The sequence below is a fragment of the Nerophis ophidion genome, linkage group LG11 (assembly GCF_033978795.1).
Source record: "Nerophis ophidion isolate RoL-2023_Sa linkage group LG11, RoL_Noph_v1.0, whole genome shotgun sequence".
NCBI lineage: Eukaryota > Metazoa > Chordata > Actinopteri > Syngnathiformes > Syngnathidae > Nerophis > Nerophis ophidion.
Genome location: NC_084621.1, coordinates 55,413,750 through 55,436,318, shown reverse-complemented (window position 1 = coordinate 55,436,318; position 22,569 = coordinate 55,413,750). Strand labels below are relative to the sequence as shown.

Here is a 22,569-nt window from a genome sequence, read left to right as displayed (position 1 = left end):
ATTGTTATGGGAGACACACTGCATCCTGTCAGTAAGATAAGAGTTAAACCAAGACAGGGCTAAGTCTGACACACCAATTCATGTTTTGATACGCTCTAATAAAATATTATGATCGACGGTATCGAAAGCAGCTCTAAGATTGAGGAGCAGCAATATAGATGACGCATCAGAATCAATCGTTAGCAATAGATCATTAATCATTTTTGCGAGGGCTGTTTCTATTGAGTGATTTGCCCTGAAACCGGATTGAAAGGTTTCACATGGATTGTTAGACGCTAAGTGTTCATTTAGCTGCTCTGCAACAATTTTTTCGAGGATTTTTGAAATAAAGGGAAGGTGAGACACCGGTCGGTAGTTTACCATGAGGTCAGAATCGAGGTTAGGTCTTTTAAGGAGAGGATGACTAACCACTTTTTTGAATGGTAGGGGTACAGTGCCAGAGGAAAGTGATAAGTTTATAATATTTAGCACTGATGGACCTAATAATACAAAGAGATCCTTGATAAGTTTCCCAGGAAGTGGGTCAAGTAAGCATGTTGTTTGTTTAATTCCATTTACACGTTGTAACAATTCTTCTAATGTTATTTCATCAAAACGAGAGATACTATTTTAAAGGGCAGTATCCGCCGTATATGCAGTCGTATCTGTGTTAATAAAACCCAGTTGTAGCTGGGACCCATTGTCTTTAATCTCCTTTCTAATGAGTTAAATTTTCTTCTTAAAGAATTGCATAAAGTCATCAGCTGAGTGGGTGGAGCTACGGGAAGGAGTCCCTTGTTGGGTTAGCGATGATACTGTACTAAACACAAATTTAGGATCGTTTTTATTAAGGCGGATGAGATTTGAATAATATTTTGCTTTAGCTAAGGTAAGCAGGCATTTTTAAGTTATTATATTAAATTATTATTTATTTATTATAGTGTTAAAATATTCGGTACTATACCGCCTCTAAAAAGTACCGGTCCCCCACCCATCGTCGTCAGGTCTGCTTTAAGACACAGCTGGCTAGCTAGCTAGCGACTAATGTCTGTCCGCAATCAGCAGTGTTTTTAATTACTTCATAAGGGGGAGGAGTATATTTATAGCTACAATTCACTGAACTATATATATATATATATATATATATATATATGTATATAGGAAAGGGACGGCGTGGCGCAGTGGGAGAGTGACCGTGCGCAACCCGAGGGGCCCTGGTTCAAATCCCACCTAGTACCAGCCTCCTCACGTCCGTTGTGTCCTGAGCAAGACACTTCACCCTTGCTCCTGATGGGTGCTGGTTGGTGCCTTGCATGGCAGCTCCCTCCATCAGTGTGTGAATGTGTGTGTGAATGGGTAAATGTGGAAGTAGTGTCAAAGCGCTTTGAGTAGCTTGAAGGTAGAAAAGCGCTATACAAGTACAACCCATTTATCATTTACCCATTTAAATACTTTAATTTCAGTGTTCATTTATTCACACATATATACACACACATAACACTCCTCTCTACTCATTTTTGTATTTGAAAGTGCAATGCTTCGCAGCCAGTAGCACAGCCTTTTAAGGAGCATAGGTATGGGCAGCATTTGTGATATTTAATTTGCAGGAAAGGAGAGAGTTTAGGGTTGAATTGTCCATCCTCGTTCTATTCTCTGTCACTATCTTTTTTTGGACATTACTACTTGCCGTAGTTTTGAAGCAATGCACAATGGGATTGCGGATGATGTGTGTCAGTGTATTAACGTGCCGGCTGGAATTTAACACACGCTGAGAAATAGCTCTGTGCCTGCCTACTTTAGGGGTTATGGATAAACCTATGGATAACAGAGACATATATAACAGTCTCCTTATTGTTGTGTGTGCAGTTGTGCACGCTCCAAAAGCCGTAGATGTTATTACGTGACTGGGCCGGCACGCTGTTTATATGGAGGAAAAGTGGACGTGACGACAGGCTGTCCTCAATCAGGTCCGGCTGGAAATTCGGGAGAATGGTGTAAATGTGATTGTGAATATTGTCTGTCCTTCTGTGTTGGGCCTGCGATGAGGGGGGGACTTGTCCAGGGTGTACACCGCCTTCCGCCCGATTGTAGCTGAGCTAGGAACCAGCTCCCCCCGCGACCCCAAAGGGAATAAGCGGTAGAAAATGGATGGATGGATGGATGGGTTGTCCCGGGCCGGGAGATTTTCGGGAGAAGCACTGAAATTCGATAGTCTCCCGGAAAATTCGGGAGGGTTGGCAAGTATGATTGATATATATATATATATATATATATATATATATTTATATATATATATATATATATATATATATATATATATATATACCAAGCAACCCCCCCGTACCAGAAAGCACTTGATGAAAGCGGATACAACTTCACCCTCACCTATGAACCCACTCCAGGAAACCAACCAAAAAAGAGCAGAAAACGAAACAACATCATGTGGTACAATCCGCCATTCAGTAAAAACGTCTCAACCAACATCGGCCGCAAGTTCCTCACTCTGATCGACAAACACTTCCCCAAAGGCAACACCCTAAGAAAAATATTCAACAAGAACAACATTAAATTGAGCTACAGCTGTATGAATAACATACAACAAATCATTTCAAACCACAACAAAGCAATTGCAAAAGGACTGCCTACCCCCAGACTAAACGACTCTGAAACCAATAAGGAATGTGACTGTCGCAAGAAACCTGATTGCCCTCTCAACGGAAGGTGCTTACAGACATCAGTCGTTTACCAAGCAAAGGTAATACGCAAGGACATTAACACATCCGACACGTACGTAGGATTAACCGAAGGAGCGTTCAAAACAAGATGGAATAATCACAACGCCTCCTTTAGAAACCAGACTTTGCGGAATTCTACAGAACTCAGCAAACACATTTGGAACCTCAAAGACAATAATGTTGAATATTCAATAACATGGCAAATTCTTGCATCCAGCACACCTTACAACAGTGGTAATAAAAGATGCAACCTATGCTTAAAAGAGAAATTGTTTATTATATATCATCCAGATCTATCATCCCTCAACAAGCGGAGTGAAATCATTTCAACATGCCGCCACAGAAGGAAACACCTCCTAGGTAACACATGAGCCAATCACCACACCCTACGCCTGCCTGTACCCACCCACTCTGTGCCCTATATAAACCATTGTATGTGAATGCTTCCATTAAAATCTCCTGATGATTGAGGGAACCCCTCATGAAACAGTTCTGTAGAGATGAAGTAGTCTTGTGATTTTTCCCACACCTACATATACGTATATATATAGTCTATTCAATTGAAAAAAAGTTGTAAAAAGGATTTACAAATCATTGTATTCTGTTTTTATTTACGAATTACACAACTTGCCAACTTCACTGGTTTTGGCTTCTGGACATACACTCCATTGAATACACAATCGGATATTAAAGGACTACTGAAATGAGATTTTCTTATTTAAACGGGAATAGCAGGTCCATTCTATGTGTCATACTTGATCATTTTGCGATATTGCCACATTTTTGCTGAGAGGATTTAGTAGAGAACATCGACAATAAATTTTGCAACTTTTGGTCGCAAATAAAAAAGCCTTGCCTGTACCGGAAGTCGCAGACAATGTGAGGGCTCCTCACATCCTCACATTATTTATAATGGGAGCCTCCAACAAAAAGAGCTATTGCATTGTGAGCAATTCAGAGGTTTTTAGACACATTTACTAGGATAATTCTGGGAAATCCCTTATCTTTCTATTGTGTTGCTAGTGTTTAAGTGAGTTAAATTGTACCTGATAGTCGAATGGGTGTGTCCACGGGTGTGTTGACGCCAGTCTCTGAGGGAATTAGTCACGGCAGCAGCAGCACGACAGAAGTTACGCTTTCTCTTCGGTAAGAGGTGACTTTTTACCACAATTTTCTCATTGAAACCTGCCGGTTGACATGTGGTCGGGATCCATGTTTGCTTGATCGCTCTGATCCATAGTTAAGCTTCACCTCCGGGAATTAAAAACAAGGAAACACCGTGTGTTTGTGTGGCTAAAGGCTAAAACTTCCCACCTCCATCTTTCTACTTTGACTTCTCCATTATTGATTGAACAAATTGCAAAAGATTCAGCAACACAGGTGTCCAAAATATTGTCTAATTTCGCGATGAAAAGAGACGGCCATTATCCACTAGTGGTTCTGCGCTAATATGTCCCCTCCAACTCGAGACGTCACACGCACACATCATCATTCAGCGACGTTTTCAACAACAAACTCCGCGGGAAATTTAAAATTTTAATTTAGTAAACTAAACCGGCCGTATTGGCATGTGTTGCAATGTTAATATTTCATCATTGATATATAAACTATCAGACTGCGTGGTGGGTAGTAGTGGGTTTCAGTAGGCCTTTAACTGAAAAAACTTCTGAGGCTTTAATTAGTCTTTTATTCTAAATTCATTCTGAAATAATGTGATTTATTGAAATGCATCTGTATATGCTAAGTTATGCAGTGTTGATTTATTTTGTTGTGCTGCAATTCTAATGACCTTTATTAAAAGACAACTCAAAGATGTATTATCCTTTATACACTAAATTTTAGTCCACAAAATGTATTGTAATTGTAGTCGACTAAAATTTTGAGGCATTTAGTGGACTAAAACTAGACTAAAATGGAATCAATTTACTGTATATGACTAAAATATAACTACAACTAAAACGTATTTTTGTCAAAAGAATATGACTTTACCATGAATTGATTAACATGGACCCCGACTTAAACAAGTTGAAAAACTTATTCGGGTGTTACCATTTAGTGGTCAATTGTACGGAATATGTACTGTACTGTGCAATCTACTAATAAAAGTATCAATCAATCAATCAAAAACTTAAACTAAATTTTAAAATTGCTGTCAAAATGAACACTGATCAATGGCAGTTTTATTTAATCCTTGAGCGCAATAAAAATGATTAGAGGGGCTGATACACTGCTCCTGATAAACATTCTTTGTGCTTATTGCAGATGGTGTCGATGCTATCACACCTGTTGAGAGATAACCTAAAGAAAAGTCAAGTATAGAGGTTTCTGCTGCCACCACTTGGAGAATTCTTCAACCTGATTGCTTCTCAGGTAAGAGTCTCAACATCACAGAGACTATCCACAAGACATGCTGTATGTACAGTAGATGTATTCACTGCTGGCTTTCTGACTCTATAATTATAACAGAACATGCGTGGTCATAGACAACCACATTTTTCCTCCTCTGGATTTCAAAATGCACTCCAGTGTTCTAGTAAATGAAGCACTATTTCAATTATGCTTTGCTAAAAAACCCAAAAAACTAATCATGTTGCTTGGACGAAATACTATTTGTAGTTCAATGTATCCCAGTAGGAAACAATAATATGGCAGTTTTTGAAACTGTCACATCAGTTTTGTTACTTATGACAATTTATTATTGTGGTTTTAGTTTGCAGCAATATGGAACTGCACTGAATAATGACATTCTGTATTTAATTTAGCCCAGGGTGTCACGTTTGGAACGCATCGTGTGCGCGTGTTGTGTCACTCCCGGATGCACGAGGACCAAGGACAAGCAGGGATAGCAGGTAAGAGCTGGTTTAATGCAAAAAGGCAAAAGAACACTTGTACAAAACAGCAAAGTAAAGGCGTGCCGGAGCGCTTGAGAAGCTAATGCTAAACTAGCATCGAGTTTAAAGTGTCCACAGAAGCGCGTGCCGAGCGCACAGAAGCTAAGACGTAACTTAGCAAACGACAAGGACTTAGAGAAAATCAAAACATGCGTGTTGCATATAGCAAGTGACGAACCAAGAATGAACTGATGCACAGTAGCAGGGAGGTATAAATACTAAAGAAAACAATTGCCAACAGGTGTGAGTAAGGATAATCAAGTAATCATGGTAACCAAAACAGGAAGTGCACACACAAACTAAGGGATCTGAAGAGTCCAAAAATAATCAAAACGCCAAAAATGACTCAAAAACAGACTAAAGATGTGATCCGGGAATCGAATCACAACACAGGGTGTCAAACTCATTTTAGCTCGTGAAAATCTATTCACAAGTGAACCGGACTGGTAAAATCATGGCATTGTAACTTCAAAATAAAGACAACTTAAGATAGTTTTCTTTGTTCTACTTTGGCCAAAATTAGAAAAAGCACATTCTGAAAACGTACATATCACAAAATATCCTCTTGACAAAACAAATGTGTTGAAAATTCTGAGGAGAAAATCTGCCAGGAACCTAGACTTAGTCTACAAAGCCATTTAAACTTTAGGTCACAGCCTTTGTGGGATTGAACAAATTACTAAATGTATGTCAAAAATAATAAAAACTCTTCTAGGTATCAAACACGGTTTGGCTCCGTGTACCTTCCGTTCATTTTATTTTCAATTTTGAAACGCAAATTAAAAAACAAAATTCAGGCTGTTTTTCGATTTTTATTATATATGGCAGATTTTCTCAGCTACAGTCGGGCGGAGGCGGGGTACACCCTGGACAAGTCGTCACCTCATCGCAGGGCCAACACAGATAGACGGACAACATTCACACTCACATTCACACACTAGGGCCAATTTAGTGTTGCCAATCAACCTATCCCCAGGTGCATGTCTTTGGAAGTGGGAAGAAGCCGGAGTACCCGGAGGGAACCCACGGCACCAGTGCCCCCCGCGACCCCAAAGGGAATAAGCAGTAGAACATGGATGGATGGATGGATGGCAGATTTTAAAACAAACAAAAAAGGGTTGATTTTCATTAAGATATTTCCATAAAATTGAACCAGAAGCAGTATTTTAGGTCCGTGTACCTTCCGTTCTTTCTATTTCAAATTCTTAAATGCAAATAAAAAAATAACTAATTTCTGGCCATTTTCTCAATTTTCATTTCTGAAACAAAAGTTGGACAACTATTTAATGACACTTTAAAAATGACAGTAGGACTCCTGCTGATTAATGGTGTTACCGTTATGCTGAAAACATGCTAAACACAAAAGGTAGAGCTAAAATACTGCTTCCGGTTCAGTTTATCATCACATGGATAAAAATGCATTTTTGCATTTTGGATGATTTTTTTTTTCGATTTTTGTGTTTATCTGGAAAAAATTAAATCCATAAAAGGAAAACAGCACCAAATTTTGGGGCAATATTTGAATGAAAATCAACCCTTTTATGTTTGTTTTAAAATCTGCCATATATAATAAAAATCAAAAAACGTCCGTCAGGTTCAAACACTGATGACATCTATTAAACAAGACAAGAAGCAAGGAATTAAACAGAGACCTAATTCAATTTGGCTCAATTGAGGAGAGATGTCTGGACTGTACTCCGTGTACAGTCTCACCATGTTCTCACGAAAGATTGTACGCCTCTGTGTTGGGCGTGGCCTGCGCACCTACAGCGAAGCGGGGTGTGGCAGGACCGGCCTCGAGATTAGCGACAGGTGAGTGGATGACACAGCTGAAAGTGTTTGTGTAATCACCTGTCGCTCTGTTAAAGGCCGCAGTTGGGAAGGAGAGGTTGTTAGAGTCGGAGCACACGTGAGAGACACGAAAGGACAATTGCTGAAAAGCACACGAAAGACACTTTTATTTGTAAAAATAAAACAGTGTTGTAACCCTGAGCCGGAGTCCTATCCAGATGTTTGGTGGTCCGAGGAACCCTGAGAAGGGAAACCTCCACAATTTTGCGCCCAACCTGGCTGGACCACCGGAGGCGGATCTCGCGGGTGTGCTCGCCAAGGTGGCAGCGAGCAGCCGCCAACAAATTGAGGTAGCCCGCCAACAGTGCCAGGTCCTGCGGGCGTTGGCGGACCAGATAGGCGGGGCACGGCCAAGGCCAACGGCCATCACCAGGCACCGCATGGGGGAAAGTGAAGAATCCCATGCCTTTATAGACATTTTTGCGGCCACATGTGCGTGGCCGGAGGAAGAGTGGGGGCGTGCGGCGCTCAGCCTATCAGCGGCATCCAGGGTGCGCTTCACGGACCTGAGGAGGGCGGTGCTGGACCGGACTGGAGGCACTGCCGAAGATTACCGAGGTATAAATACTAAAGAAAACAATTCGTCTGGGGAGGCAAGACTAGCCGTTTGCCTTTTGCCGGCGGCTCCAGGAGGCAGCAATGCGCTGGCTGCAGCCAGGAGAGGGAGATGGCTGACTGATGGACCAGATCGTACTGGAACAGTTCATGGAGGCGATCCCGACGCGGACGGCAAATTGGAATCAGTACCACCGGCCCCGGGACCTCGCAGCGGCGGTGACTCTCGACGAGGACCACCTGGCCTTCCACCACGAGGCGCAACCAATGGCGCACGGACAGTGCGCACAACAGGAGAAGGAGAGAGCAGTGCACATTCTCCACCTTAAACCGCGTGACTCACCTTCTGCTCTTTCCCCGCAGGTCCCGACTGCTGTTCCTTAGAACATCTCCTACGCAGACGGCCCCTCAAACGCGAGGGCAGGCGTGCTGGTGGTGTGGGCGGCCCGGTAACGCGCGTCAGGTGGAGGTAGTGCGTGTGGCTGCGGTGGCCGGACCTTCAGTGCCCTCACCCTGCCTGGGTGAGACGTACGGTATCAAGGTAACGATACAAGGGAGCACATACCAGGCGATGGTGGATTCAGGCTGCGGGCATACCATGATCCACCAGAACCTGGTTCGACCCCAGGCTTTGAGACATGCAACACGGCTAAAGAACAGGTGTGTTCATGGGAATGTGCACGAGTACCCTATGGTGCCAGTCGAAATTTGGTATGAGGGGCAAAAGCAAAGGGTTGAGGTAGCTGTAAGCGCGCACCTCTCGCACCCCGTAATTTTAGGCACAAATTGACCGGGGTTTCAGACGTCTGCTGACACAATGCGTGGGGGTGCAATCATGGACCATAGGAAAGGGGAGTGTCCGCGCAGTTCTCAGTGGCGACGCGGGTTCATCCGACACTGTCGAGCGGGAAACGGCGGGGGCTTCGCGGGAAGCCCACCCGGCCCCCTGTTGGCGCTCTATGGTGGATTTTCCCCCCGAGCAGTCTCGCGATTAAACTTTGCGCGTGGCTTGGGACCAGGTGTAGTACATCGACGGTCAGCTGGTGTGCCCGGGAATGTTTTAACCTGATGGCCGGGCACATGGGGTATGATAAAACACTCAATCGGGTCATGGTCCGGTTCTATTGGCCGGGCATCCGGGCAGACGTGCGCTGGTGGTGCGCTGCCTGCCCGGACTGCCAGATGGGGAATCCGGCAGCCACACCGAAGGCACCTTTGCGTCCATTGCCGCTCATGGAGGTCACATTCCAGAGGATTGGGGTGGACTTCATCGGACCATTTCACCCGAGCCCACGGGGTTATCGCATTGTGTTAGTCCTGGCGGTTTACGCAACCCACTACCTAGAAGCAGTGCCCCTGCGCTCCATCTCTGCAAAGAGTGTGGCACAATCGCTGTTTCAGGCCATCTCCCGAGTCTGAATCCTGAAAGATATTCTGACTGACCAGGGCACATCCTTTATGTCACGCAGAATAAAAGAACTGTACGGATTATTGGGAATTAAAGCAATCCGCACCAGCGTGTACCATCCACAAACAGACGGGCTGGTGGAGCTGTTAAATAAAAGGCTAGAAACTATGATCCGTAAGTTTATGCACAAGGACAAACCACATTGACATAAATGGCTGGATCCCTTAATGTTTTCGATGCGGGAGGTTCTCCAAGCCTCCACTGGCTTTAAACCTTTTGAGCTATTAAACGGCTGGAAACCATGCGGAGTGTTGGACGTAATTAAAGAAAGTTGGGAGGAGGGTCCAAGCTCCAGCAAAAATGAAATCCAGTACGTCATGGACATGCAAGAAAAACTCCACACGGTGGGGCACTTGTCATGTGAGAATTTGCTCTGTGCCCAGGAACGGCAACAACGCACGTATAATAAGGGGACCCAGCTAAAAAAATGTTCACCGGGAGAAAAAGTCCTTGTATTACTCTCAACATCTAGCTCGAAATTACTTGCGCGCTGGCAAGTGAAGTGAAGTGAATTATACTTTTATAGCGCTTTTTCTCTAGTGACTCAAAGCGCTTTACATAGTGAAACCCAATATCTAAGTTACATTTAAACCAGTGTGGGTGGCACTGGGAGCAGGTGGGTAAAGTGTCTTGTCCAAGGACACAACGATAGTGACTAGTATGGTGGAAGCGGGGCACGGCCGCTCTACCAACTGAGCTATACCGCCCATGGGCAAGGACCCTTCGAGGTCACACGGCAACTGGGTGATGTGGATTACGAGGTTAAACGCTCGGACCGGGGCGGAGACACTCAAATCTACCATCTAAACCTACTGAAGGCATGGAGAGAGGCAGAGCCTGTATCCATGGTAACAGTAGTGAGGGAGGAGGAGGAGTTGGGACCACAGATTCCGCACTCTGTTCTTCCCTCTCCACTCCCCTGTGATAACCATCTCACGTTAGCGCAGAAAGCGGATGTTGCTAAACTGCCGACCCGGCCGCACGAATCTCATCCAGCATCATATTGAGACCAGCCTGGGGGTTATGGTGCGATCTCGGCCATACAGGCTCCCCAAACAAACGCAAAATAGTTTGGGAGGAATTAAAATCCATGCTGGAATTAGGGTAATAGAAGAACCCCACAGTGCGTGGTGCAGCCCCATAGTTCTGGTAGGGAAGAAGGATGGGTCTGTGCGGTTCTGTGTGGATTACCGGAAGGTGAATAAAGTATCACGTTCTGACGCGTACCCCATGCCTCGGGTCGACGAGCTCCTGGATCGGCTAGGCACTGCTCGATTTTTCACAACACTGGATTTAACCAAGGGCTACTGGCAAATTCCCTTGTCACCAGAGTCCAAGGAATAAAACGTCCTTTTCCACTCCGGCAGGTTTATACCAATTTGTAACACTTACGTTTGGCTTGTTCGGTGCGCCCGCCTTGTTCCAGCGCCTCATGGACTGGGTGCTGCGACCCCACGCTGCATATGCGGCCGCTTACCTGGATAATGTCATCATCCAGAGTAGCGGCTGGGAACAAGCGGGTGGGGGCCGTGCTCGAGTCCCTGAGGCAGGCAGGGCTCACTGTCAATCCGGCGAAGTGTGCAGTTGGCCAGAGGGAAGTACAGTGTCTGGGGCACCACTTGGGAGGAGGGCAGGTGGGGCTGCAGGTAGATAAAATAGCGGCAATTGCGGCCTGCCCAACCCCCAAGACGAAAAAAGAGGTGAGGCAGTTTTTGGGTCTGGCGGGTTACTACCGGAGGTTTATCCCCGGTTTGCGGACATGACCAGCCCAATAACTGACCTTACCCGAAAGGGTGTCCCAGATCTGGTCTAGTGGACGGAACAGTGCCAGCAGGCGTTTGAGAGGGTTAAGAAGGCCCTCTGCGAGGAGCCGATCTTACACATGCCCGTTTTTTCTCTCCCCTTTTGTCTGCAGGCTGACGCGTTGGGCAAAGGACTGGGAGCGGTTTTGTCCCAGCAGGTGGAGGGCTTTGACCGACCCATCCCCTACATCAGCCGTAAGCTGTCCGAAAGGGAGGCCAGGTACAGCACAGTTGAGAGGGAGTGCCTCGCCATCAGGTGGCCGGTCGGGGCCCTCCGATACTACCTCCTGGGGCGCTCATTCAGCCTCTGCTCGGACCACAAACCCCTCCAGTGGCTCCACCGCATGAAGGATGCCAACGCGCGGATCACTCGTTGGTATCTAGCTTGGCAACCCTACAACTTCAGAGTGATGCACAAACCGGTTTCACAGATAGCAGTGGCCGACTTCCTTTCCCGCTCTCTCTCGGGGGGAAGGGGGAGTAGGCGTGGCCGGACGGCGCCCAGGCCTGAGTCTGGCGGTGGAATTCTGTGGTGGGCGTGGCCTGCGCACCTACAGCGAAGCAGGGTGTGGCAGGATCAGCTTTGAGATTAGCGACAGGTGAGTGCACGACACAGCTGAAAGTGTTTGTCCAATCAACTGTCACTCTGTTAAAGGCAGCAGTCGGGAAGGAGAGGTTGTTGGAGTTGGAACACACGTGAAAGACAAGAAAGGACAATTGCTGAAAAGCACACGAAAGACACTTTTATTTGTAAAACTAAAACAGTGTTGTAACCCTGAGCCGGAGTCCTGGCCAAATGTTTGGTGGTCCGAGGAACCCTGAGGAGGGAAACCTCCACAGCCTCCCTTTTTATTTGGACTTTCTCTAAATACATGGCAACAGCTGTTTCTAAGGGACGAGAGTCGTAAACAGCCATCGATCGCCTTTGATTACAAAATAGTTCAAAGAATAGGTCGGTTCAAAAAAAAGGTCGTAAAACAGCTCAAAGAAGAGGTAGCCTGGAACTAGGGCAGATCCTGCTTTCTCTCCGCTTTGTAATTCTCAGGTCCAAACAACATCTTTCTGTTGATTACAATACATCAAAGAATGTTGATTACAATACATCAAAGAAACAGAACACCTTCATGTTGCTTCCCATCCTACAGAGTGGAGTTTTACAATCCATCTTCTTGGTTCAAAGACAGCTTTTGTCTTCTCGCCGGGAACTCATGGCACCACAAAGTTTTGTGATTACTTAGATACAATTATTCTGACGACGTCCCTAATTTTATTTTTTGATTAATGTTTCAGAATTGTAAATAGAATGAATGGAAGGTACACGGACTGGTTTGTGTACTGTACGTCACGGCCATCCGTTTTTCGTTAAGATTCCAGAAGGTACTTAATATAAAACATATTTTTCCCTGTTTTTTAGTTTTATAATAAAAAACGGAAAAAGGATCAATACCCAGTATCCAAATAAGTGTTTGAAAATCAAAAATGGGAGTTAAATCAGTGAGTGGAAACCTCTTTTTTTTTGTTCAACATTTGGAGATATGGTAGATGGCAATGTGCAGTGTCTCTCTTTTGTATCCTCGTCTGTGAGTGACCCGGAATAACAACAACAGAAGAAGAAGAGCAATGTTTGCTTGCTCGATAGAGAACCAATCAAATTTGTCACTTTCCATGTCTCTGGATATTAAAAAAAACAGAGGGAACTTTTGACCGCAACAAAATTGTTCTGACGACACTGACACTGTTCTTAGTCTTCTTCTTCTGTTGTTCCGGGTCACTTAAATATGAGGATCCTGAAAAGAGACACTGCACATTTGCAATCCACCCATAACCCCTTTGCTTGCCTAACATAATTGCTATTGCAACCTCCAGTGAATTTATTTAGAACATTTCATGAATAACTGCACCTCATCTTCGTACTTAACAAACTCATCTTGCGAACCGCGGGCTCGGGCTGGGCAATTGATTGAATTTTGATTCGAATTTTGATTATGGCTTCTCACGATCATAAAAAAACAAACAAAACAAACAAACCAAAAAAACTATTAAAGGCCTACTGAAACCCACTACTACCGACCACGCAGTCTGACAGTTTATATATCAATGATGAAATATTAACATTGCAACACATGCCAATACGGCCGGTTTAGTTTACTAAATTGCAATTTGAAATATCCCGCGATGTGTCCTGTTGAAAAAGTCGTGGAATGATGACGCTTATGTTGACGCGTGCTTGTGATGTTATTGGTTGGAGCGGACATTTTAGCCCAGCACCACTCACGGCTAAAAGTCGTCTGCTTTAATCGCATAATTACACAGTATTTTGGACATCTGTGTTGCTGAATCTTTTGCAATTTGTTCAATTAATAATGGAGACTATAAAGAAGAACACTGTTGGTGGAAAGCGGTGGATTGCAGCTGCCTTTAGCAACCAAAACACAGCCGTTGTTTCTTTGTTTGATCTGAAGCTTTAATATGGAACGGAGCGGTCAAGCGAACATGGTTTTCTACCACATGTCAATCGGCAGGGTTCCGTGAGAAAATGGTGGTAATAAGTCGGCTCTTACCGGAGAAATGAGCGGAGCTTGTGTCCTCCTGCAGCCGTCAAGAGGCAGCTGCGACTTTCTTGGCTCCTCCATGGCTTCCATCAGAGACATTGGCGGTCATCACACCCCTCTGACTTTCAGGTATGACTTTATAATTTCACTAAAACACTAGTAACACAATAAGCAGATAAGGGATTTTCCAGAATTATCCTAGTAAATGTGTCTAATAACATCTGAATCGCTCCCACTGCCGTCGCCTTTTTTTTTCTTTCTAGTACTTCACTCTAACTTTCCTCATCCCCGAATCTTTCATCCTAGCTCAAATTAATGGGGAAATCGTTGCTTTCTCGGTCCGAATCGCTCTTGCTGCTGGTGGCCATGATTGTAAACAATGTGAGGATGTGAGGAGCCCTACAACCGTGACGTCACGCGCACATCGTCCGCTACTTCCAGTACAGCCAAGGCTTTTTTATTAGCGACCAAAAGTTGCGAACTTTATTGTCGATGTTCTCTACTAAATCCTTTCAGCAAAAATATGGCAATATCGCGAAATGATCAAGTATGACACATAGAATGGACCTGCTATCCCCGTTTGAATAAGAATATCTCATTTCATTAGGCCTTTAATGGGCCTTTCAGTGTGGATGCAAAGTTCAAAACTTGTGACAGTGAAAGAGATGAGGAATGAATGAGTGGAAAAAAAAAGAGCATGTCCACTCGAATTATGGGATCTCATTATGGTTGCTATTTTTAATGTAACACATCGCTAATCAATAATCACTAAACTCTACAAAAAAAAGTAAGGCATGTGATTTACGCGTTGAAATAACTGCGGGCAGAGTCATATAATTTGCCAATAAAACGGAATCCGCTGATAAACACATATTATGAGGGAAGTTCATATAATTACATAAGCTACAGACAGACAACTCTTTACATTTTCAAATCGCCGCAAAGACAGATCCAAACAAGATATCTCCAGGTCAAGCCATCAATCCACTCACTGCCTACATTTAACCAACCACGAAAGACACTACGCAGTTTAAACCAACTGACAACAGGCTTACGCTATTAATTCTATTTCTGCGTGCTAGTGATTAAAGCAGTTCTGTTTTTAAAATAAATATTCTGCACAAGTACACACAAATCAGTTTAATGACAAAGTTTGCTGGGTACTTTTCTCAAGGTTCTTTGGATGCGTTTGCATACTAGGTGATGCTAGTGATTAGGTTGAGGTTAGTGGTACCACTGAGACTTCCTGTCGGAAAAGGGTACTCGATTTTGTGGCTTTAAATTGAGGGTTCAGTTTTTTTGTGTACAGCTACTTTCTTTTCTGTCAATGACAATGATTTGCTCAATCTTTAGTGCTGTGTAGGCTTTTGGTCACAACGATTTCACATGCAGGATGCAAGTTTCTCCAGCGGGGCCTGTATGATATTGATAGCAGTAAGACTCAGTATTCTGGGCATCCTCTAGAGTTGACAATCAATGGGTAGTTTTCATTTGCTGGTCTAAATTTACCATCAACTATATTCTGTGTTTTTGGATCACACAGATGAACATTTACTTTTAGGCAAAATGCGCCTTCTGATAAAAGTCCTAAAAAAATTGTTTTTGATTGGTTGTTGCTATTTCTGGTCTGTGATTGCCTGGCAAACTCTCTAGGGCAGACCAGGGCAAATTACGGCGGCTTGTTAAACCTTTCAATGCGGCCCATTAAGCTTTTCAGCCACGCCGCCAGATGTTTCCAAATTATTATTTTTTAAACCTTTACATAGAAACTGCCGCCAAAAGATATGCAGTGGATTTTAAATTACTGTAAGTCTTGAACTATAGAGCGTATTCCAATGGTTGGAATGTGTGCTTTTGAGTAAAATAACCGTAATATACGTCACAGTCGCTCCAAGCAGACACCAGTGAGCAGGATTTACTTACAGCAGCCAGCCTGAGAAAAAAGTGTCAGGGAGGGACAGGAAAGCAGATTCCTCCAACAAAGTTCTGTTCTGCAGAAAACTGATTTTATATAGATTCATGTTATAAGGATCTGTGGGTGTTTTTTTGTCCTTTGCATCCATGTTTCGCCATGTTATTTGCATATTTGTTTTATAGCAAAAGATTGATCTCGATGTGGTCGTTTGGGAACTAGAGAGGAGATACGTCATGTTTCTAATATTCAGTGTTTTATCGTTCATAGATAATATTACAAATCATTATTTATTTACATCGTTTTATACAGCGTAAAGGCTGTAAAATACCATTCAGTTTTTTAAGGGGGCCTGTCATAATATTTTCAGCTTTCTATCAACCATATTGAGTGTATTTATCCGTGTAATTAGAAATACAAAGGTAGTTTAATAGTTCAAAGTACCAGTTCCGCAAAAGCACACACACACTTACTAAAAAGTAAGTAAATGAAATACAAATGAACAATATACAAAACAATATGATTTAAAAAATAAAGTGTACCGAATTGTTCATAAAAAGTCAGGCTTCTGTCTGCAATGTCCAACAGTCAGAAAGTCGTCCTCTCAGTAAATGTTAACTTCATGATGGTCAGGCCATTTCTTTTGATCTATTTCAGCTGTAAATAACAATATACAATACAACGTAAACACATCGGTTTTATAGTTGGCTTTTTAGTATTAAGATTCTGTTCACTCGAGTTGAGGCTAACAACTACCCTGCCTTCCGCCCGAATGCAGCTGGGATATGTTTCAGCACCCTCCGTGACCGCGAAAGGGACAAGCGGTGGGAAATGGATGGATTGATGGATGATATACATTTTAATAACTGCACTAATTTGTCTAATTTGTCTAATGGGTGATTAACACACATGCGTCCTATTTCCTTATTTGACCCTCGGGCCGTGCCGTGGGGGGGGGGGGGGGGGGGGGGGGATTGGCTGCATTTCACTTGCTGCAAATAAGCCACAAGCGAACAGAAATGGACAAAGATAAGGCTACCTTTAAAAATTTCAGAATATAAAGTCATGGCAAGTTATTCTTCTAAAAAGAAAGGACTATTTTTCGCTGTGAGAAGAGGCGGAATCTCTGCAGCAAACACCTGCTGCGTGCGTCGTTCAGAGGTGGGTGGTGCTTCACTTCCGTGTTCAGATTAAGGTTAAGGTGCAGTGATAACAAAACATTTAGATCGTTACTGTGACTGATTTAGTAAAATGACATAAAAGCTCAACATAATTGAAAGACAGTCGGCAGGAAGTCCAAAGGAGACTTTTTTTATTTTATTGCAAACAGTCGATACTACATCAAAACATGTTATGACACTTTCTCAAACCAATCACACTTTTTTCCGGCATCAAAATAAAAGCGTTACATCAAGTTGAACGACATTTACAAAATAAATATATGTCTTGCATTATGATCATGCTTTGTCAGTAGGAATGGGCATAAGATCCAGTACTTTTTTGGCATCGACTGAAACCAGTCGCTACTACCGGGTACCGAGTCACGTAAGATCCAGGGGTGCCATGTTTCCGTGCCTGGGCTGCGCATGACGTCATGTCTTTTTGAATTAGCACTTGCGAGTGGCGAGTACTTGCTCGCACTTGAGAGGAAAGCGGGGGATTTTGAAGCAGACATGCTTTTAGTAGACTTGCAACCCATCAATGTTTCATGACAAAAACCAAACCATTCAAATAGAAAACGCTCTGAAGTGTGGCTCGTCTTCTCCAAATGCAATGCCGATGCAGATTACGCTCGCTGCAGTATTTGTGACGTAAAATTCAAGCCAAGTGGTGGGAATACTTCCAAACTGAGGAAGCACCTGGTTAAACACAAGATTTTTCTCATGGCTGAAGAGTGCAGCTAAGTTAGATGTACGGCTGCAACTCCTACATTTTGCACCTTTAGCGACTCGGCTGCAGCCAACAGCACAGGGGAAGAAATGGCGTTAACATTTGGTGACGATAACAGTGACATCATCCTCTACGTCTGCTCCAGGTAAAAAGCCTACTGCATAAGAATACATTAGCTTCGCATTTTAACTATCGATAGACTTACACTCAGATTCAGACAAACTTTAATGATCCACAAGGGAAATTGTTCCAGACAGTAGCTCAGTTACAAAGGTTGGAAAGTGTAAGGATGGAAAGGACAATGCAGGCATAAAATACCTAGGAGTCTTGTTCACGAGTGGGGGAAGAGTGGATAGTGAGATAGACAGGCGGATCGGTGCGGCATCTTAAGTAATGCGGACGTTGTACCGATCCGTTGTGGTGAAGAAGGAGCTGAGCCGGAAGGCAAAGCTCTCAATTTACCGGTCGATCTACGTTCCCATCCTCACCTATGGTCATGAGCTTTGGGTCATGACCGAAAGGATAAGATCACGGGTACAAGCGGCCAAAATGAGTTTCCTCCGCCGTGTGGCGGGGCTCTCCCTTAGAGATAGGGTGAGAAGCTCTGCCATCCGGGAGGAACTCAAAGTAAAGCCGCTGCTCCTTCACATCCAGAGGAGCCAGATGAGGTGGTTCGGGCATCTGGTCAGGATGCCACCCGAACGCCTCCCGAGGGAGGTGTTTAGGGCACGTCCAACCGGTAGGAGGCCACGGGGAAGACCCAGGACACGTTGGGAAGACTATGTCTCCCGGCTGGCCTGGGAACGCCTCGGGATCCCCCGGGAAGAGCTAGACGAAGTGGCTGGGGAGAGGGAAGTCTGGGTTTCCCTGCTTAGGCTATTGCCCCCGCAACCCGACCTCGGATAAGCGGAAGAAGATGGATGGATGGATGGATATAATATTTACATATTATATGTACAGTATATGATATAAACTGATATATTATATTATATTATGAATTTATATCATATATACAATATATAACAATTACCGGTATAATAATAATATATACATAATATAATAATGATATTTATCATAATCAGCTCAATTCCTCGTTCTGTACTTTATAATGTAAATGTAAAGTTTTCGCTTCATTTTCATTTGAAGTTTAATATTTTTGAAAAAAAAAAAAAAGCTTTATTTTTACTCCATCCTCTTTCGCTCATTTGTTTTTAAAGGATTTACCTTAATTGCTTCCATGGACCCCGAGCATATATTCTTCAGATGGAAAAAGAAAGGAGTACCGTATTTCCTTGAATTGCCGCCGGGCATATAGTTTGCGCCTGCCTTGAATTACTGCCGGGTCAAACTCTCTTCGCAAAATAATTAGCGCATGCTTAGTATTAACGCCGGATCAAACTTGTGACGTCACAAGTGACACTTCCCCTGTCATCATTTTCAAAATGGAGGAGGCCGATTTCAATATCGGTAATTTGAAATGGCATAAAGGGAAGAAGACTAAGAGCTTTTCAGTAGGATCTAAAGTCCAAGCTATTGAATACCGGTATGCTAAAAAGAACAGTAAGCAGCTATGTTTTATTAATATACCGTAGCTGCGTGTGTCAAATGTGAGTCATTAAATGACTTCCGCCTCCTGGTGGTAGAGGGCGCTAGTGATCCTTCTTGCGACTACTCGGCTGCAGAAGAAGTGACAATGAGTGACGGATATGACGCGGGGAGTGCACGACGGACCTTTTAAGATGTAACACTGGCTATGTAAACAACCGGGCTGAAATAAAGCATTTTTCCAACCATAAATACTCAGTGTATTAATTATACAATAACACTTCATGTTGGCAGCGGTGGGATAAAGAGATTAACCACGGAACAGAATGGGAGGGGGAGTTTTTCGAGGGTAATTCTGTCGTCGCCCGCACTTGAGGAGCCGAGCTAACTGATAGCAGCAGTCTGATAGCAGTTTTCTAAACTGGACTTTCAATCGAAGCAGGAGGTGATAAAGGAAGATCTCCATCGAGACAGAGAGACTTTTAAAACTGAACAAAGATAAGGAAGACTTCTATAAAAAAGTTATCGATGCTTTTGATCAGAAGGACCTGGCATGGACTTCATTTATAAGTAAAGGTAAGATCATAATAACGTTTTTTTTTAATTAAATGTGCTTTTCATGATCAATCAATCAATCAATGTTTACTTATATAGCCCTAAATCACTAGTGTCTCAAAGGGCTGCACAAACCACTACGACATCCTCGATAGGCCCACATAAGGGCAAGGAAAACTCACACCCAGTGGGACATTGGTGACAATAATGACCCAGTGGGACGTCGGTGACAATGATGACTATGAGAACCTTGGAGAAGAGGAAAGCAACGGATGTCGAGCGGGTTTAACATGATACTGTGAAAGATCAATCCATAATGGATCCAACACAGTCGCGAGAGTCCAGTCCAAAGCGGATCCAACACAGCAGCGAGTCCCGTTCACAGCGGAGCCAGCAGGAAAACATCCCAAGCGGAGCCGGATCAGCAGCGCAGAGATGTCCCCAGCCGATACACAGGCAGGCAGTACATAGCCACCGGATCGGACCGGACCCCCTCCACAAGGGAGAGTGGGACATAGGAGAAAAAGAAAAGAAACGGCAGATCAACTAGTCTAAAAAGGCAGTCTATTTGAAGGCTAGAGTATACAAATGAGTTTTAAGGTGAGACTTAAATGCTTCTACTGAGGTGGCATCTCAAACTGTTACCGGGAGGGCATTCCAGAGTACTGGAGCCCGAAATGAAAAAGCTCTATAGCCCGCAGACTTTTTTTGGGTTTTGGGAATCACTAATAACCCGGAGTCCTTTGAACGCAGATTTCTTGCAGGGACATATGGTACAATACAATCGGCAAGATAGGATGGAGCTAGACCGTGTAGTATTTTATACGTAAGTAGTACAACCTTAAAGTCACATCTTAAGTGCACAGGAAGCCAGTGCAGGTGAGCCAGTACAGGCGTAATGTGATCAAACTTTCTTGTTCTTGTCAAAAGTCTAGCAGCCGCATTTTGTACCAACTGTAATCTTTTAATGCTAGACATGGGGAGACCCGAAAATAATACGTTATAGTAGTCAAGGCGAGACGTAACAAACGCATGGATAATGATCTCAGCGTCTCCTTACACCACACTCAAATTTTTGCTGCATGCCTTTGGTAAGGGCCGGAGTGAGAAGAGGTTTTAAAATCATTATAATAATAATGATAAAAAAATGGATTAGATTTTTATCGAGCTTTTCTTTTGTTAGATACTCAAAGCGCTCACAGAGAAGTGGGAACCCATCATTCAGCGCATGCTTACCTTTACCGCATGCCTTTGGTAAGCCCAGGAGTGACAAGAGGTTTTACATTAATTAGCGCCCCGCGGCAATTCAAGGAAATACGGTATATCGAACCAGGTTTTATTTTGTGCAATACTAAGAAAATAACAGTGCATTTTTGTACCATGAATTGATTAACGTGGACCCCGACTTAAACAAGTTGAAAAACTTATTCGGGTGTTACCATTTAGTGGTCAATTGTACGGAATATGTACTGTACTGTGCAATCTACTAATAAAAGTATCAATCAATCAATGTAGTTCAGTGAAATTTGCAAGTATTGCAAACATGGTACTATACAAATAATTTGATTTTGTTTTGATATATTTGATGTTTGATTGATAAAGATAAATAAATATGTAACATTTAAAGTTTTTTAAGTTTTTGATTATTGCACGAATAAAATATTTTTTACCACGTGAACACACACAAAAATACCAAAATGAGTACCATTAAGTACCGGTATCGATTCCCAGCTACCGGGAACTGGTACCGTATCGATTCAAATGTGAACGGTACCCATGCTTATTTGTCAGAGATGTTTTGTTATGTTATTTTGTCCCTAAATAAATGCTAGTGCATCAGTTGAGCAATTTGGGAAAAGGGATTTTATATATATTCACCAGTCCCAGACACACTTTTACCAACCAATGTGGCCCTTGAGTCAAAATAATTGCCAGGTCTGCTCTCGGGTGTAGTCTGCTTTATGCCCACACTCATGGGTTAGGCTCCATCTTCCCCAAGACCTCAAATAGGATTTGCAGTGGAAAATAGATGGATGTATAGAAGATTTACCCATTAAATGCCCCCTCGTTAAGTGTCTTCTCCGATCCTTTGCCTCTAAAACGTTGGTCAATGGAAACGATTGGTTTGAGCCTCCAGTGCTGACTTTATCCTCAAGGTTAGATATTGCCAAGAGCCGTGCACAGCAGTCATGAGGCAGTGTATTGTGGCATGCCAATACCAACTTTAAAATATTTTGGAAATGATTTTTGTTTTGAAATAGCTGCAACTACTGTATTAGAAACACTTTTTCTAATTTCTGCAATATAATGTCAAATGTAACAACAGTAATTAAACATACCTCTACCTAAACAGAATGATAAAGAAACTTATATGTAGGGAGTATTTATCTAATGTTGTGTCATATTGCGCTAATATGTATTATGTATGTTTATTCTTTTTGATGTCACATCGAATTGAACCATTTAGCCATTTGTTTTCAGAAAAAAACTATCCAAAATAAGTGAAGTTGGCACGCTGTGTAAATCGTAATTAAAAACAGAATACAATGATTTCAGTGCATTCAATTCAATTGAATGGATTGCAAAGATAAGATACTTAATGTTCGAACTGGAAAACTTTGTCATGTTTTTTAAATAGTAGCTAATTTGAATTTTGATGCTGTGTGGGGTTTGCATGTTCTCCCCGTGACTGTGCGGGTTCCCCCTGGGTACTCCGGCTTCCTCCCACCTCCAAAAACATGCACCTGGGGATAGGTTGATTGGCAACACTAAATTGGCCCTAGTGCAGGGGCGCTCACACTTTTTCTGCAGGCGAGCTACTTTTCAATTGACCA

General features: G+C 43.2%; 1 protein-coding gene and 1 long non-coding RNA gene across 3 annotated transcripts in view; one reads left to right on the top strand and one right to left on the bottom strand.

Moving 5' to 3' along the window:
• Positions 1–22,569, bottom strand: part of LOC133562270 (cholecystokinin-like) — a 292,686-nt gene that overhangs the window by 233,973 nt on the left and 36,144 nt on the right. The gene's annotated exons all lie outside the window — the stretch shown is intronic.
• Positions 17,672–22,569, top strand: part of LOC133562271 (uncharacterized) — a 33,106-nt gene continuing 28,208 nt past the window's right edge. Inside the window, exon 1 of the long non-coding RNA XR_009808871.1 lies at positions 17,672–17,780. This is a non-coding gene — a long non-coding RNA (uncharacterized LOC133562271). The remainder of the gene's footprint in view (positions 17,781–22,569) is intronic.